At 39.7% G+C, this 17,130-nt stretch overlaps 1 protein-coding gene across 2 annotated transcripts in view; it reads left to right on the forward strand.

The window, feature by feature from the left end:
* The window catches only part of fgf13a (fibroblast growth factor 13a), a 92,529-nt gene that overhangs the window by 46,148 nt on the left and 29,251 nt on the right, over nt 1–17,130 (forward strand). The gene's annotated exons all lie outside the window — the stretch shown is intronic.

A 17,130-nucleotide genomic window follows, 5' to 3' on the forward strand; every position in this document is an offset into this window, starting at 1 on the left:
AGTGTCGTGGTGATGTATTATTCAGTTTAGTTGCAGCTTCACTTGGACATGATTGACTTTACTAAGGAGAGAAGCGGAGACTACAGCTCTTATGTAAGCTGCTCGTGAGGACGTCATTATGGAGGGAAGCTGTGTTTAACCATGTGCGGAGCAGGCAACACAAATACTTGCATACGACGCAGCATTCAAATGACTTTGTGACACAGCAGATTTTCACAAGTGTCCAGTTGTTGATGATGTACAGCATACATTCAGCATCATTCCTGATTCTTTGCCAACAAAGACTTGCAGCTAACAATTATTTTAATCATCGATTAATCTGTTGATTATTTTGTTGATTAATCGATGAATAGAATAAAAATAAACATGTTTTAATTTCCTTCCTCTACTTCAAAAAACATAACATTATTTCAAAATGACAGTTTAGAAAACACACAAACATAAATTATGATTCAGTTACTGGTTTGGTTCATAACGTGTCAGAAAATAGGAAAAAATAGTCGGGTTTACATAGAGCCATTTATAAAACAGGCGATCAGAGATCTTTATTCGGAATGATTTCAATCAGAATGCCCAGAAAGTCCATGTAAACCCGGCTAATGTTGATCAAAGTTTTCCAAAATAAAATAAAAGATAATCAGTTCATTTTCAAGGAGGACTACAGAAATCGGGTAATATTTACTTCTGAGAAGCTGAAATTCTGAGCATTTGGATAATTTTTCATATAAAAAGGTATCTAAACGATTCATCAATTATCAAAAATAATTAATTTGAAAATCGATGCGTTCTCGATTAATCGACTAATCATTGCACCTCTACTTAAACTATCATTTTTCTATTGTTGGAAAAATCCCAGACAGTGAATCAATTGTCTTATAAACACACTGCTACCTAGCGTTCTGGAGCCGGAACTGCAATTATAGCCTATGTTTGTCTTCCAATTTTGAAGATTAGATAATATCATCTTTAATTACCTCCTCTGGTTAGCAGTCTCATATGCAAGTTTTAACTTTCAAGTTTCAAGCAAGTTACTGCGACAAAACTAAAGCAAGTGGAGCCAAAGTCATTACTTGGGTTAAGCAAGTCATAAGTAATACAATCAAAAAACAGTTATACAATCATGCTTAGTCGCAAGAGGCAAGACTTAAGACATAACTCTAAATCAGTCACGTCGAGCCTCATGAATACCTAAGTCCTACGATTGCGGACTTCAGTCCGACTCGAGTCAAGTCATGTGACTCGAGTCCCCTGCAAACCTCTTATGTAGTGACTATCTGCCTCAACCAGTTGGGTGAGTAGGTAGCCCAAGAGAGAAAAGACTGTATTGTTTTGGAGTGTGTGTAATAAAGTTTCCCTGCTGGAGGCAATAGGATCAAATAATTAATGCGGTTGCGCCACTCTGTGCTTCCATTAAGGAGCATAAATGAGTGAATCAGGTTTGGACCTGTGGCGCCACCGATGAGTCACAGTGGCATCGGAGCCGAGCCGCAGAGAAACGCAAGGACACAAATCTGAGCGTGAACCTGACCCTTCATCATCACACGCGTGCGCTACCTGCTGCCAATCAGCTCACTGCATCTTTTTCTTTCGTTGAATCTGTGTCGCCGCCACTTCAAGAGTTGGGGAGTCACTCTTTTACTATGTGCCGTCCCTCCACAGCTGAAAACAAAACAGCACGCCTGAGGGAGCAGTTCTGTGTAAATAGCGCATCCATAATGCAGGCAACTGAGAGACTTTGTGTTGATTCGCTCATGCTCTGCGATTTCGAGATACACAGACAAACAAACATCCACATTGACGTGTAGCCACAGAAGCATATGGCGAGAGTCGTTTCCGTCGCTTTTCCGTCCGACACTGACTGCAGCAAGGAATAAGCCTGCCGTGCCTACTCTTTTCCGTCATGTTTTAAATGGGGATCTCCAACTATCATTGTCGATTTTGACTGCATGTAGAGCTCAAATCTCACTCACTAAAAACTCAATCGTCATTGGTCGAAGACGCATCCCTGTGGAACTCCGTTACATTTCATGCACTTGGATGTTTTGTTGTTAACACTTACAGTGAAGCCCGACTGATTCCCAGTTCACCATTCACAAATTCATCTATTCAATATTTGTGTCTGTAAAAATCTCACCTTAGCTTTTGAAAAACTCACCTATTCTTGATTATCAGAGTGTTATTTCTGTAACACTAGTGATGGGCATCACAGTTCTTTTAAGTGAACTGAATCGTTAGAATCAGTTCATCAGAAAGAACCGTTCAAAAGATTTGTTCACAGAATTGTTTGCCCCGCCCCCCACACACACACGAACAGGGCACGGACAGACGTTATAAAAAGCAAAACAAAAAACAGTATTGCGCTCACCCTGATGTTGCAGTAATTGTAATTTGTGCATTTGTATTGTTGTTATTATTTCTTTCAAAAACGTTGCAGCTATAATTTATGAACAAGAATGGCAGTACAGTACGGTCACTCACTGAATAGTTGATGAATGGAAAATGCACTACATTCACTCACTGAATCGTTGGCGAACGCGAAATGGCAGGACGTTCACTCACTGACTCGTTCGTGAACCGGAAGTTAGCTCACTGATTCCTTCGTGAACGCCAATAGCATGGCAGTATGTTCTTAAAATCTCGCCTCTATCTGACGCCGGCTGCTAATTGGTCGTTTGCGAAGATTGACGACATGCGCGTGGCTGAGCTCAAATGAACTGAGAAAAGAATGAATCACTCTGTTCTGAACTTGTTCTTTGCTTGAATAAATATATATGAAATCTTATATTGAATCAAGTGACTCAAGTGAGTACCAAACTTTTCCTAGCATTTCCTCCGTCGAAAGAAAAGATGCATCTTAGTTTCCCTGAAGACAGAAAGCAGTTAAGCACCTGCACTGCTCAGCATTCAGTTCACAATCCACAGCAATTAGTCTCATCCGGACAGAGAAAATAGCTCATCTGCTGCTCACTAGGCCGCGAGAATGTAAGCAGTCGTACACCACAAGTGAGGCCCATCTCTATTCGTTTCCCATGGCCGCTGCAAAACACATGGCGGCGATTCACCGCAAAGCTGGCGCAGCGCAATTACCTTTGATGGAGCCGCCATCGCTCCTCATAACCGCTTCCCGTTGCAATACTGTCTCATCCGGTCCTGCGCCGTAACCGCATCAACAAGATAGAGACGAATCGGGACGTGCTGATAATAACTTGCTTCATTTTGCCTTTGAACTTTGTCTTTCGATACTTCATTGGCAAAGACTAGGTATTGATGAATAAATAATGCGTGTGTTAATGTGATTTGGTGTCTAGAGAGGCCAGGCCAGGCCAGGCTGGCAGGAGAGTGTCAATGTCACATCTGTAGTCTGGCAGTGCTTCTCTGACCTTTTAGGGGACCCTCTAAAAGCTTAATAGGGCCTTTTTCAACATGCTGAAGTTTCTCACAGCGCCCCGTAGACATTAAGAGCTCAGGATGGCTATGCCAAACAATCTAGCAAAAAAAAAAAAAAATTGCCAATAAAAATGAAGAAACTGACACATATCATGTCATGTATCAATCAGCTTTAGTCACAGACACAAAGTCCATGTTTAGACACATATACACATATTCAAGACACAAACTTGAAAGTTGAATTTGAATTTGGATTTTAAATCACAAATGATTTGTGTGTGTGTTAATTTCTTGCTATGTCTTTACAGGTACTGTTCAGAATGTTTGAGTAATATGAATTTAGTTTATTAATTGTATAAACTACTGACAACACAACTCTCAAATTCCAAATAAAAATGCTGTCATTTTAGTGCGTATATTGGCATAAATGAAAAAAAAAAAAGAAGAACATGCGGACCTAATATAATGCAAAAAAAATAATGGTCTTTTTTTTTTGAAGAATTGAATCGTTCTTTTTCTCATACCAAAATGTATTTGTATTTATTTTGGCAAGGTCAATAGGTTCCATGTAATCCATGCCTTTGTTACATCTGGGCTGGATTACTGTAATGCACTTTATTTTGGATCCCTCCCTCAAGCGTCTCCAGTTGGTCCAAAATGCTGTTGCTCACCTCCTAACTGGAGCCCGTAGGAGGGAGCACAAAACTCCAATTCTGGCCTCACTGTACATTTCAGAGTTTATTTTAACATTCTTTTATTTGTCTTTACATTTTGAAATGATCTCGCCCCACCTTAACTGTCTGAGCTCCTCCACCTCTACGCACCTGCCCGGTGCCTCACATTAGCGGACCAGGTGCTACTAGAGGTACAGAGGGTTAAGCGGACCTCAGAGGGGCTCGAGCTTTGGAATGACCTCACATTAAATGTTAGGCAAGCTTCCGATCTGTCCATTTTCAAAACTGGTCCTAAAAGAACATTTTTTGAGACTCTGCATTGTTTTATTGTGTTGACTGTTTTAAAAACTTCATCATGCAGACATGCCAGCAAATGATGATTTCCTTGGAAAATTAAAAGCCAAGAGAGGAATTTGTCCACATTCAGTTGTGTAGCATTAGCAAGGACAACTTTTAAGTCCATCGTTGTTTGCCTCTTGGCCCATCTCCTCTTTTCTTCATTGTGTATTTTAACGCGCTGGCCTTGACACTGATTGTTTGTTTACTTGCTTGCTAATGGTGCTTAATTGTCTGGATCGTGTCCAGGGTGTTCCACGCTTGCTTTTGCCAATTCGTTGTCGACTCAAGTGATCTGTGGGGGAATCTGTTTTCCCTTCCATGCTCTGACAGCTTCGTCGGAAACAAGTAAAGAAAACAAGTGATTTATGATCCCGTCAAGACAATTTACGAGAACGCCTGTTGATGTGCACCTGTGTTTCATATTTCACCCTTTAGCTGTTGCTTGACTTTAAACTAACAGTCATCTTTCTACGTAAGCATGACTTTGGGCGTGTACTCATTTTTATTTGAATTTTTAAAATAAATATTTTAGGATATACTTTTTTTTATGTTAAGCACATTATCTTTTTAGGGTTAAGATGAGAGAAAAAAAATCCTTTCAGAACCAAAAAGTGTTTTGAGTGACACAGAAATAGCTCATTGTTCTGGAGAGGATCTATGGGGTTCATTTTTAAGGTCAGGATTTGGGTTAGAGGGTTAGCATTACTTATGTAAGAGTGCCATTTCTTTAGATTGATGTGATCCAAATAAATGTTAAAATGTAGTCCTCCAAGTATTTACTTGCAAAAGTATCCATTCGTTAAATGGTGAGTACGTTTTGATTCGTCATTTCTTTACTCAGAGCCTGGATGTCAAATAGACCAAAATTATAAAATAGGAATGTCCAAATTCTGATACTGCCCAACAATATCACTTAAGCTAACGCAATAATAAATTCAATCTTCATAAAGTAACAAGGCTAGCGTTAGCCTTGAGTTTTAGATTTAGGTTAGGAAGAGCAACAATATGTTATATTTTGTAATATCATCTCTTCTTTGGGGCAAAAGACGTATTTTTCCAAATAAGACAGACAGCAGCACTCCTGTTCTATTCCAAGAACGAAAATCCTCAATGAAGCTCACGTTGAGTAGTCTTGTTAAATATTCATTCCTTTTTCACTGCATCATTAGGAGCCCGCTGTGATCAAGGTCATTTTAAATGCATGTGCCAAGACAATGGAGAGGTTAGATATAAATACTGCAAACTGTTAATGAAAGACCCATTCTTCAAGTGTCAAGACTGCGAGCCGGCTGCCTGTAGCATGCAGCTCAGTTCAGTAAGGCAAGTTGCTCTTCATTTCTTTCCGCAGGTGTTTGAGCCCCGGTGCGAGTTACTCATTTGTGCCCTTAACTCCCGACGACAAGTTCCAGCAGAATTTACTGCGACTTTTGTTTGTCTGGCTACACACAAAGACAAAGCGCTGATGCGTGTTTGGTTGTTTGTATTTACAGCTTTAACATTTTGGAGGATAATATTCAGAGAAAATCCAGAGGGAGAGATAGTAAAATCGTGAGGAAGACATGCTAACCAATTGAAATTGCTGTAATATACTAATTGTATTCCCTGAAAGAAATGTAATGATAATGATAAGAAACTATACGAAATAAACAAATCTATAAAGGAAGTCAGAACAGATAAATTCTACTGTTCGTATGGGAGTAAGGACTGAGCCCGGCAGCGATTAGCAAAAATCTACCAATAATTCTCGCTCCTTATAAACACCATGCTATTTTTTTTTCTCCAGAAAATAATGACATTAACTAGAGGAGCCGGTCAAAAAAAATATGCAGATCAACAGATTCCTGCAAATTTCAAATCCCAGATGCCACTTTATTTGATCCTCTTAGAATTAGAGTGGGGTAACTACATCTTTTTGTTATTTTGCAGTAGTTTGACTTTACGTGTTAAGGCTGCAATAAAATCAGGGGATTATATATTTTGATGATTTGTGTCATAATTACTTTTTCTGGATCCTTCTTTACCCCTAGAAATTGTGTTTTTCCTCATTTCATCATTTTTGCCAACCAGAATATAATGATTTTTATTTTCAGGAGATGTAATGACACAAGAAACAAACTGGGATTTCAAAAAATGAATTCAACAGTCTTCTGAGATCAAACGTTTGTCAAATCTGTCAATATTTCATGAAAAATGTTTAATAACATTGCCATGAAGCACTACTTACTTCCCGGGTCTTCTATCAATCTTTGCCTATTTCTTGTTTTTGCCATTTGCAAATTGGATTTGGCCCAGTGTTGCATTGCTGAATAAAGAAAAACTCTAAGCACAATATTTGAAAGCTCCAAAATCCAAACCTTGGTTCAGTATTGTTCTATTAGTTTCGGCACCTAATTTAAAAATGACAAAAATTGAGTTAGACCACTGTAATTCTCAGCTAGTCACTTTCACTTGCGCACGTGAGTGTATTCACGTTTTATTGTTAAGGTTAGTATGCTTGCATGCTCTGAAGCCTGACGGCAACCATTAGCATTTGCTCATCAATCCAGTCGCTGCAGAAATCTTTGGACTTCGCACGTCTAATCACAGCCTGTCAGAACATATCGACAGATGTGTACTGTATTTTATTCTCACACTCTTTCACTTCTGTTATTTTTTCCCCACACATTCTCTGGCAGAAATATTAAAAGGGCTTAAAAAAAAAAACTATCAACGCAGAACTCTGTCACGTGCTAATAATATGAACGGAAAAGGGCAGCAAGCGGGTTTTGATGAGAAACAGCGGCTCTTCGGTGTAATCACCAAAATGCCACCATAAAGGCTCCCGGGCATGCGTGGACACGTGTGATCTGGCGGGCTTCTGTTGCATGTTTGCGAGTAATGTGATGTAATGGGCCAACTGGGACTACTGACGATCTCATGCAAACCATCATCCTCATCATCATCATCATTATCACAAAGCCACCATCTCTAATCTGCTTCTGAATGCCAGTGCATGCGTTGATGATTACGCCTTAATCCCTTTGCCCCTGCACGATGATGCTGCATATTGCAGGCCACGCCTGGAGATCCAGGAACTTTCCCGCTTCCTATTCCTTACCCAGCGAGGTTCGGCGAGCTTCTTGCTGACCTTTACAACATAAAAACACGACACTAGCTTGCTTTACCCACGGAACTTCAGCCTCTCTAATGTGATATGAGCTCCGGTGATTTCGCACTGAGCCTTCAATCGTGCTCTGTAGAATTATTCAATCACATTAAAGCATAACCTCGCAGGGGTTGCATAGCTGGCTTTAGGGCCTCATAGGACGGGAGGGGCCTGGAGGGAACAGGCGACATTGTGTAATTACTCCCCCTTTGGTCAAACAAAGCTTTGCAGCCTATTGTTATGAAGGCCCCAACGGAGGAGACTTATGTGATTGTAATCCTAAATTGTGCTTGCGGGGCTTTCTTCTTGTAGAGCAACAGCACTTGGACTAAAATAATAGCCTTAATATCAATGCGACACTGGATGGTAGACAATACCGTCATATCTGAGATCTCTGCATGCAACACATGAAGTTAAAGATTAGTTCAGGGACGGGGGGAAACATTTTTTTTCATCAGTACTACTGAGGGGGCCACATTGGACCACATATTTTCTAACCAGTACGTGCATGTCTGCTTTTATTGAACCACCGTATCTTAATATATTTCATGCTCAATGCGTGTATAAAAGGACCAGCCTTCAACAACAAAGGGTTTAAACAATCAAAAAAACACCACATACTGTGATTTTATTTTTTTCCCAGTGCAAAAGGGTTTTATGGTAAAATGAATAATGGTAAAAAGGACCATTCAAGGACAGCACAAAATTGTTGAACAGCAAGCCGGAATTAAGTGTCAGAAGTCATTTTGTGAATTTGCTCACTCAACATTTTAATATTATTCAGGTGCAATGTTTGTCATTACAAATCTGCCAAAAATTATTAAGCGTACCCTCGTTGTAGTTTACGGCATTATAAGACCAAGTGCAAGTGCAACCAAGCGATGTCTGATAGGGACCGGGTTGGCTCGCAAATAGCAAAAATCTGGATAAAACTGATTGGCATTGAAATACATTGGAATTGTTTATTTGTAAATCCCCAAAAAATCATTTTTTTCAAATTCTGATAAACCTCCAATATTTATTTTCCATGTAAAATGGGTGTTTAGCATTAATGTTATTTGCTGCAAACCTGTGGCGTCCTCTGTGTTCTTGTCGTGTTCTTGTCTTAGTATTCAGAAATGCTCCTAGTGCCAAACGATCACTTCTGGGTTTTTTTTTTTGTTTGTTTTTTGTTTTTTTGGGGGCCTACCATGCGTGCAAATGGACACCAATGAGAGAGGGTAAGAGGGAGAGAGAAAGAGAGAGAGGATTTCACTGAGTGGTTTAGGGTTAGGTAGCAGATGTGAAGAAGAAAAAAAAAGACTTGTGAGTGAGGCAATATCCAACACACACAAACACATTCCGAAACAAAACCCAAAAATGAATATTGCACTCTTGTGCCACCGGATCATTCGGCTTGCCTTTCTTGCTTTTTCATGACTTCATTAGCACAGCGGGACCGAAGGATACATGAACATGAACATGAAAACCGGGTTCATTCCTATTTAACTGTTGGCGCAGGCGATTAGATGCAGCGCGTAAACAGATTACTGATGTCGCCATCCGCAGCGGGCGGTCGCTGTTTCTGTTTGTGTAAAACAAATGCATCACCCGCACTTTGCTTTTATGAATGTGACTGTTTTCATATAGAATATTTATCTGCTCTGTTGAACGTACAGGTTGGCCTTGAAAGGACCTGTTTTCCCAGCATCTCCCCCCCCCCCGCAGGCGGGTGTTGTGATCCCATCGCCGTGTAATGTAGACAAAAGGATTAGATTAGAACAATGTGTCAGGATTTAAGCCTGCGCTGCAATATCACCAATCCGAGGCCTGTCTGTGTTTTTTAGCGGAGTGACACTCGCCGTGCAGACAGAGACCCACTTTTGCCTCAGTGCTGCGTTTTGCCCTACTTTTGATACCTCCGCTCTGGCTGGTTCTCTATCAGTGCCGCACTGCTCCTCCCAAACGCTCATCTCCCGCCATCCATCGTCATTACGCTTCTATTGATTGCTCTCCGAGCTGACATCACCAGCAGGCTCGGCGGATGAAAGGCAGGCGTGAGACCACTCTGGTTGTGATCGGTAACATGACCCATTTATGCAGCAGTCCAGACACATCTGAGGCAATATCACCATAAGGTGCCTTTGAGACGTGCTCATTTCAGCCAAAAGACGATTTTCCGTCAAACTTCATATTTATTGTACTAAGTAGATGATATGCTGTTAGAAATATATTTTGGTCAAGTATCCAGACTTTATGAATCAACCGCAAGATGACAATTGCTGCTGCTGGCAGGGTGGACATTTTTAGTTCATCAAAAAAACAAACAAAAAGAACAACACTTTCAGTTATATTTTGTTTCATCATTAAAATTGAACACCCGTAAACAAAAGATGGTTGTAGCAAACTGCTTCTCTGTTTCATTCAAGAAATGTATGAACAAGATGTAAAATCAACTTGACTGGTGTAAACACTGATTTTGTTATTATTCTTGTCCACCACTGTTTGTACTGTATATATTCAACACAGCATTGTCCTTAATTTGGTGAATGAGGAGTAGGATATTAATACCTTCGAACTTCAACCTGCTCCTTTTGAGTATCAATTTTAACCTTATTTTAAAATTTGTCTATTCTGTTTTAAACATGATGCTCGAATAAAGCCAGTCAATCAATCAAACAATCAATCAATTGATCTCATTATTTAAAGTCCTTGTAGAGTGAAAATAAAAGTCTTCCCAATTTTACACACCACGGAGTAAAATTGTCAATGCCCCTGCCAAATTTGCATGATTAAAACAAAAACAATTACCAAGTATGTAAAATGAGGCTTCAAAATTGTGAAAAGCGCTTTGGTTAAGGCACATGCTGCTCAACTGTCAAATGTCAATCAAAAAGCACTTTTACAACATGGAAAAAATGGATGCTACTTTGCCTAGCATCCTTCTTATGCTGACACATACGGTAACTATTTATTTGAGCTATCAATATATCCCACCGGGTCATCGTGGGGCTTTTAAATGCCGTGACCACGAGGCACTCTAAAGTGTCCATGCGAGCCCAAAGCTCAGGACCACACATTGGCTGTCAAGTCCAACTTAAAAAAAACCGAATAAATAGATCCCCCCTACTTGTTTTCCCGCCTATCTCTGTGTGATGTGTGTACACTCACGGCAGACAACGAGGCTCTCTAAAGAATTCACGCCAGGGGACTATCCAATAGAAAAGTGCATTTCCGTGTGTGTAGGCATAACTAGCTTGATAACGCAGTTCAAGGCACTCAATTTCTTATGTCGCATTAGAGGGGCAACTCATGCCTGAGCTCAATTATGTCATTGGGCAGTGTTTTAGCCACGTCCCCCCACATACCTCGACTGAAATAAGATCAGGAAATCTAAAATGATGATTAATGCTCTCTTGTAATACAGTTCATAACTACATAGTTATAAATCTGCATACGAGTAACCCGCAATTATCGAATCACATCAACAAGAGAGACTTAACTTTGCACTAGTATGCGTTCAAATGTTGATAATGAAACCTCGATTTCCTACTTCCGCTACATTTCCACGATGACTGAGTGATTCTGATAAGTACACCAACGCCACTTCATAGGGGTATTGACCCATTTACTGGAGTCCCCCCGCTCTCTCCGTTCTTTTGAGCACTCAGAAATAATCCCGGCCAATCTGAGCCGCGCAATCCCCGCAGCGTTGCGATCCACAGCCATTGTGGGATTGACTGGCATGCTTTCCTGTTTCAGCTTCAGCCTCCTCTGGCTGATCTGCAGCTACGATCACGGCGCAATTTCACCTACGCGAACGCGTCGAGGTTGGGGGGAATCCTGTGAGTGGCTGATGTGTCCAAACAAAAAAGAGTTTCAGATCCAAATAGGCTCCACTGCACATTTGACCTCATTGCATAATTTACAGTTTTCCTTGTGGACGAGCCATGGAGACATGATGGGGTAACATCGAGCACAGAAATGTGATCAATGGTCCCGAAAAGATGAGAGACAGATTTTTCTTTTTTTAGAGAACTATATAGGAACCACATGAATTAGGAAGGTGACAGAGGTCAAATATTTGCAAGGGGAACCACGGATAATTTAACTTTAGTGCAGTTCGATTTGTTAGATTAGTTTGCTTGTTATATTTGGAGATAGCGTAATGCATATTTGTTGTATCAAAGTCTAAACCGAACTACATCGCATTGCCTTACCAAAGTCTGCTTATCTTAATGCTAGCAAACATGATGGGCTAACAAATTGCATCAATGTGGTGGTGTAATATCACTTAAGGCAACAGAAATTTTAATGAAAATGGTGCATCCACTCATGTTGACAGAAAATTCAGCAGCACTCACCGCCATATATCCTTTATCCTCTGCAAAGAACGACCAACGTTAATGCAGCTTCCTGAGTCATTTAGAGTAGTTGTGAAATCCTCCTTTGTTTGCGTCTCCATGACTGCCTTATATTGCCCTCTGTTGGCCAAGTCGCGCACGGCAAAAGGAGCTGCAATGAATTAATCATGATGCACAAACTGTTGAATTTTGTTCATTGTATTTAATTATGTCATTATGATGTGTTTTTATAAAGTGCAATATGATAGTGTGCTATGGGCTGAAATGGATTATTGACATTTCCATTCATTCAAATGGAGAAAGGTGATTTGGTGTTTTGATTACTGAACGAATTACGCTCTTATCAAAAGGCACCAGCTGGGATAAAACTATTTTTCATTATTTTTTTGTGTGAAGTATCAGCTATGATGTGCTGAAAGAAGCTTGACAGAGTTTGACGAGTGGTCAAAAATAGCGTACGAACACTGAATTCATCCTAAAATCTAAAAAGAGTGTCCCTTGGTGTATTGAGCAATAAATAGAACATTTAGTCCAGGTATGGGTCTGAGATGACGTCTTTTATCTGGTCTGTGATGTGTCACAATAGTGAAGCTTATATAGGTCAGTATCACCTCACTTGCTGTATTTTTGGACCGTGACTGAGGTAAAATTAGCACTGTTGTATGAATAAAAACATGCTGACAGCCTCTTTGACAGCAGCCCCCTCAGATTGCTTCATTTTATTTTTTTTGTTCCTTTCAGTGTGCCGAGAGCCCTTTTCCTAGCGATTTATGGAAGGAGAAAGAGAATAAAAGTGATTGGGCTATTTCTTGTTTTTTCAACTCTTAAAACGCCGTCTGGCTTTGCCAAAGGGCCTCTATTGACTCACCATCTATAATTCACACTTTTGATTGCTCACTTTTTGGCAAGTGACCATCTCCTGCTCATGATGCCCTCCTCCAGCTATCTCCTGTTGTGCTGCTGGCAGGAGCCGGACTGGACGAGCTTCTGACAACACTCCGTTAGAGGCGTGTGTTTCTTTTGGCACATTGACTATCTATCTATCTATCTATCTATCTATCTATCTATCTATCTATCTATCTATCTATCTATCTATCTATCTATCTATCTATCTATCTATCTATCTATCTATCTATCTATCTATCTATCTATCTATCTATCTATCTATCTATCTATCTATCTATCTATCTATCTATCATCCTTTCACCATTAATATTTTTTTCTTTCATTTCCCCCCCTTGCTAGCTATCACTTATTACCTATCTATCTTCAATATATCTTGGAAGCAGGCTAGCTGTCTTAGCTACCCGGCTATTTATAGCCTATTAACCAGCTTTTCCCTCATTTGTAACGTCATCACTTTCTAACTGGCTAGCTGTGCTTTTAGTTAGCTATCTGTCTACCAGTCTGGCTATCTAAGCTAACAGACTATATTATGCTATATTGGCTGTATTTTCTATCTATCTGTCTCTCTATCTACACACAATTGTAGTGGGAGCCTGGCAGCAGGAATTATCAATCAAAGTCACCCACAAAACCTCAGGGCACCCATTAGCTACTCCATCAATTCCTTCATTTCCCTCACGGGATTAATAAAGTATATCTGACTATGTCTATAAATGCTAGGTCAGCAAATTGCCACACACGTGAACAATGCCATCTATCTGATACCAGTCAAAATATAGGCCAGTATTGTATCACCGATCCTTTCACTAATGATCTTGACTTCCATTATGAATTATGACCTTTAATACTAACTGCAGTCTATTGCAGGAACTAAGCTTTATAGCTAATACGTATGGTGATAAGGAACAGTGGGTGTCAAGAAAAAGTCAGGAAGATGACAGGTAAAAGAGATGTCACAGTTAATCAATTAATCGATAATGTGTTTAAATAAAGGGATAAAATGTATCTGATTCATTGATAGAATAAAAAAAAAATCAACATATGAATCCATTTTTTTTAAATAATCATAATTGCAGTCCTAATCGTAATGTTAGGACTTTTTCAGGAAATTGGCAAATTTGAATTCCTGTGGCATTTAGGCTTTCACGTTAATTATGTTTATATTTGGATAGTGAGCAGGCCCTGGGAGGTTTGAGAGCCCCTGCAATAGTTTACAGACATTGGAGTGCTCTATTCCATACGTATAAAACGTTCTCTTTTTGATCTGCACTTTGGGTTTTAGCTCACTCGTGATTCTAATGTGGATAATGTTGGATGCGATTGTGTCTCTCTCAATCTGAAAACAGGTGCAACAAATATTGCAGTGCACAGCAGACTGATTTGTCCAAAAGCCATTGCATGTGATGCTTGCGGTGAGTTTGTAAAAATCCAGACTGCTATTTATTTCACACCTTTTCCACAATTTGTACGATTATGAGGCAAACTCACTGACAACAAATGTCTGGCAGCGTCCATGTATGCTGAAACTGCTCCAGCCAGTGCTTTGTTTCGCTGCCATATTTAGCCTCCATTGATGATCTGTGAAAAATATTTTGGTTGTTTTTGTGCTGGAGGAGGAAAAAAAAAGTAAGATAATTTGTGGCAGTGCTGATCACGAGCACTTTGAAGCCAGCGACTGAACAAAAGTTTAGAGGATACGTGACAGATGCCAAGAATTCTGTCGGTGCCTAATTAGCTGCAGCGTATTGCTTTTTTTTTTTTTTTTCGTCCAGTGATGTCGAAATGGAACTGGTGATGGCTTAAAATGGAACAGATTACCACATGGCATCTATCTATCCATCTATCCATCTATCCATCTATCCATCCATCCAGCCATCCATCCATCCAACTGTTTCGAATTATGCTCACTTTGGTTGCTAACTTTTTTTGGGCGATAATAGTTAGATTTCTCAGGTCTCTTTTTTGTTTGTTATTGTTATATACTGTATAAAATGTAAATGTTATTTTTAATGTCGGTGCCTTACTATCCTTGTTAGGTGTTCCTAATGAAGTGTCTCCTTAATGCAGTCAATGCTGTCTAATTGATGATGTGCTTACATTTGTTTTAAGGAGCCTTATTGAAATGTTATCATTCTCCCCCCAAAAACGGAAACCCAAAGTAAGTCAAACTTAATTATATAAGTATTTTATATAAACAATGAATATAAAACTGAGCCCTGCCACGCCTTGCAAAAATTCTGCAAGTAATGGAAGCACTCCCAGAAAAGTTTGTTTTGTTTTTAAATGCTGCTCGACGGCAGCAAAGCACTAGTTTGATTAGATAAGGCATGATTAAATGAAGCTCCTCCCCTCACTTCAATCCTTGGCGCCAAGATGCCACAAGATGATGCCAAAGCAATATTTCTTATATTAGATATGGCTTTGACCCGAGTAATGATGAAGATATGTTTCATAAAAAAAAAAAAAGAAATTGCAAACAAATTCACTATGTATACATAAATATTTTTACTAAATATACATCAAGATTTGGAAACATTTTAAGTTAATATTGGTTTAATCGATTGTGCTAACAAAATATAAATATGCATAACTGATTGGCATAAAATGACCCACTTATTTCTTGTGTGTTTGACTTAAAATGCAATTACTACTTATGTGTAGTATGTAACCTTGTTTTTCTTGAGTGTTCTCGGGTTGTGGGGTGGCATGGTTGCCAAGCGCCTCCCAGTCAAGCTTGATTGTTTACGAGAGCCTCCAACCGTCTCCTCTGCTGGAACCTTAAGTGACTGATTCCTTCCACGGTAATACCCAACCCCCATCCTTACAGCACATTATCTCTACTCCCCCCCCCTCCCCCCATCTCTCTTCACACACCCTCCTATGCATGTGCAGTCTCCATGGCAACACGTATCACGCGGTTGCGCATGGCGGTCTAGCATGTTGTGGATTTACTACACCTGTGAGCACACAGATGTGGGGACCGCAGCTTACGATGTGATTGGAGCAGGTGTTTTGTTGTTCACTTGATTTTATTGTAAATGTTCGCAATTACAAACCGTAGGAAATTATTTGATTTAAGATGAAAAGTTCGGGCAAGGCTAGTTTATTTGTATAACGCCATTCATACACGAGAGAAATAGTGATTAAAATAAGATTTGAATTGAGATAAATCACAAAGTAAAGTCAGGATAATTAAAAAGAGAAAACTCTGGAATAATTTGACAAACGTGCATTATCAAGTTTAAATCACCAAATAAATGTAAAACGATGAAAACAAAGCGTCCCGTTTCGGATTCATGAAACTGCAGCAGTGAACAAAGTTTTCAGGTAAAATTTAAATGTGCCCACAAGCTGCTGCATGTTGTTTGGTACTGTTCTTGGAAACACTCAAAAAGGACAAGGGACTATGTTGAAGTGAATTAAAGTGGAAGTTAACCCAAGCGTAATTTTTTCAAGAATATTTTCCCAGCAGGCCCACTTGCGTTTGTGGGATATAAGTTAAGCAGCAAAATGCACTCATTTTCTAGCCATCTCCGGTGGCGGCCATTTTGTCTTCTGTCGATTGAAAATGACATCACAACTGCTCACAACGACAATCACGTATGACCTGTTTTCTGAATCTGAGCCGTGATTGGTCGTTGTGAGCAGTTGTGATGTCATTTTCAGTCGACAGAAAACAAAATGGCCGCCCCCACAGATGGCTAAAAAGAAGGGGATTAACACTTATTCCACAAACGCAATATTTATCAGAATGCCCTGTTTCAATTAGTGGGCTTGCATAGAACATATTCTTAAAAAAATGTTTGTGTTGACTTCCGCTTTAAAGAACTTAATCTAGAAAAAAGTAGTGCTTTTCTGCCATCTTGGCACCAAAAGTAACAATTTTCCATGATATTGTGAGTGCTTGGTCCTAAGAAACTATGTTGAAGTGACCCCAATTAATGACGGCCTTGGGTTACTAAGGACAAGTTCGCATTGGACTGTTTGGTAGTTTTTAATTTAATGACACTAAGTTCAGTGTAATGTTTATAACCATGATTATTTGGACAACTGCAGTAAGTTTACTTTGTACAATAATTTGTCCATGCAGCTGCGTTGTACACTGTGAGGGGAGGAGGCGGGCTAACATTGTAAATGAGGTTAAGACCAGAATCCCACAGTGGAGTGACCATAATTCTTAGGAACAAATTAAATAATTTGTGGCCACACAAACAAGCAAGAACTGGCACGCAAACACATCACAGTTTGTGATCTTTGCTTTGTGTGTGCGAAATGATGACCGGAAGTCTTCCAGGAGTGTCACAGTGAGAGGTCATTGCTCCTCCCTTCCTGTCGC

This window comes from Filicampus tigris, chromosome 2 (assembly GCF_054856515.1).
Source record: "Filicampus tigris isolate MCC_2025a chromosome 2, RoL_Ftig_1.0, whole genome shotgun sequence".
Lineage (NCBI taxonomy): Eukaryota > Metazoa > Chordata > Actinopteri > Syngnathiformes > Syngnathidae > Filicampus > Filicampus tigris.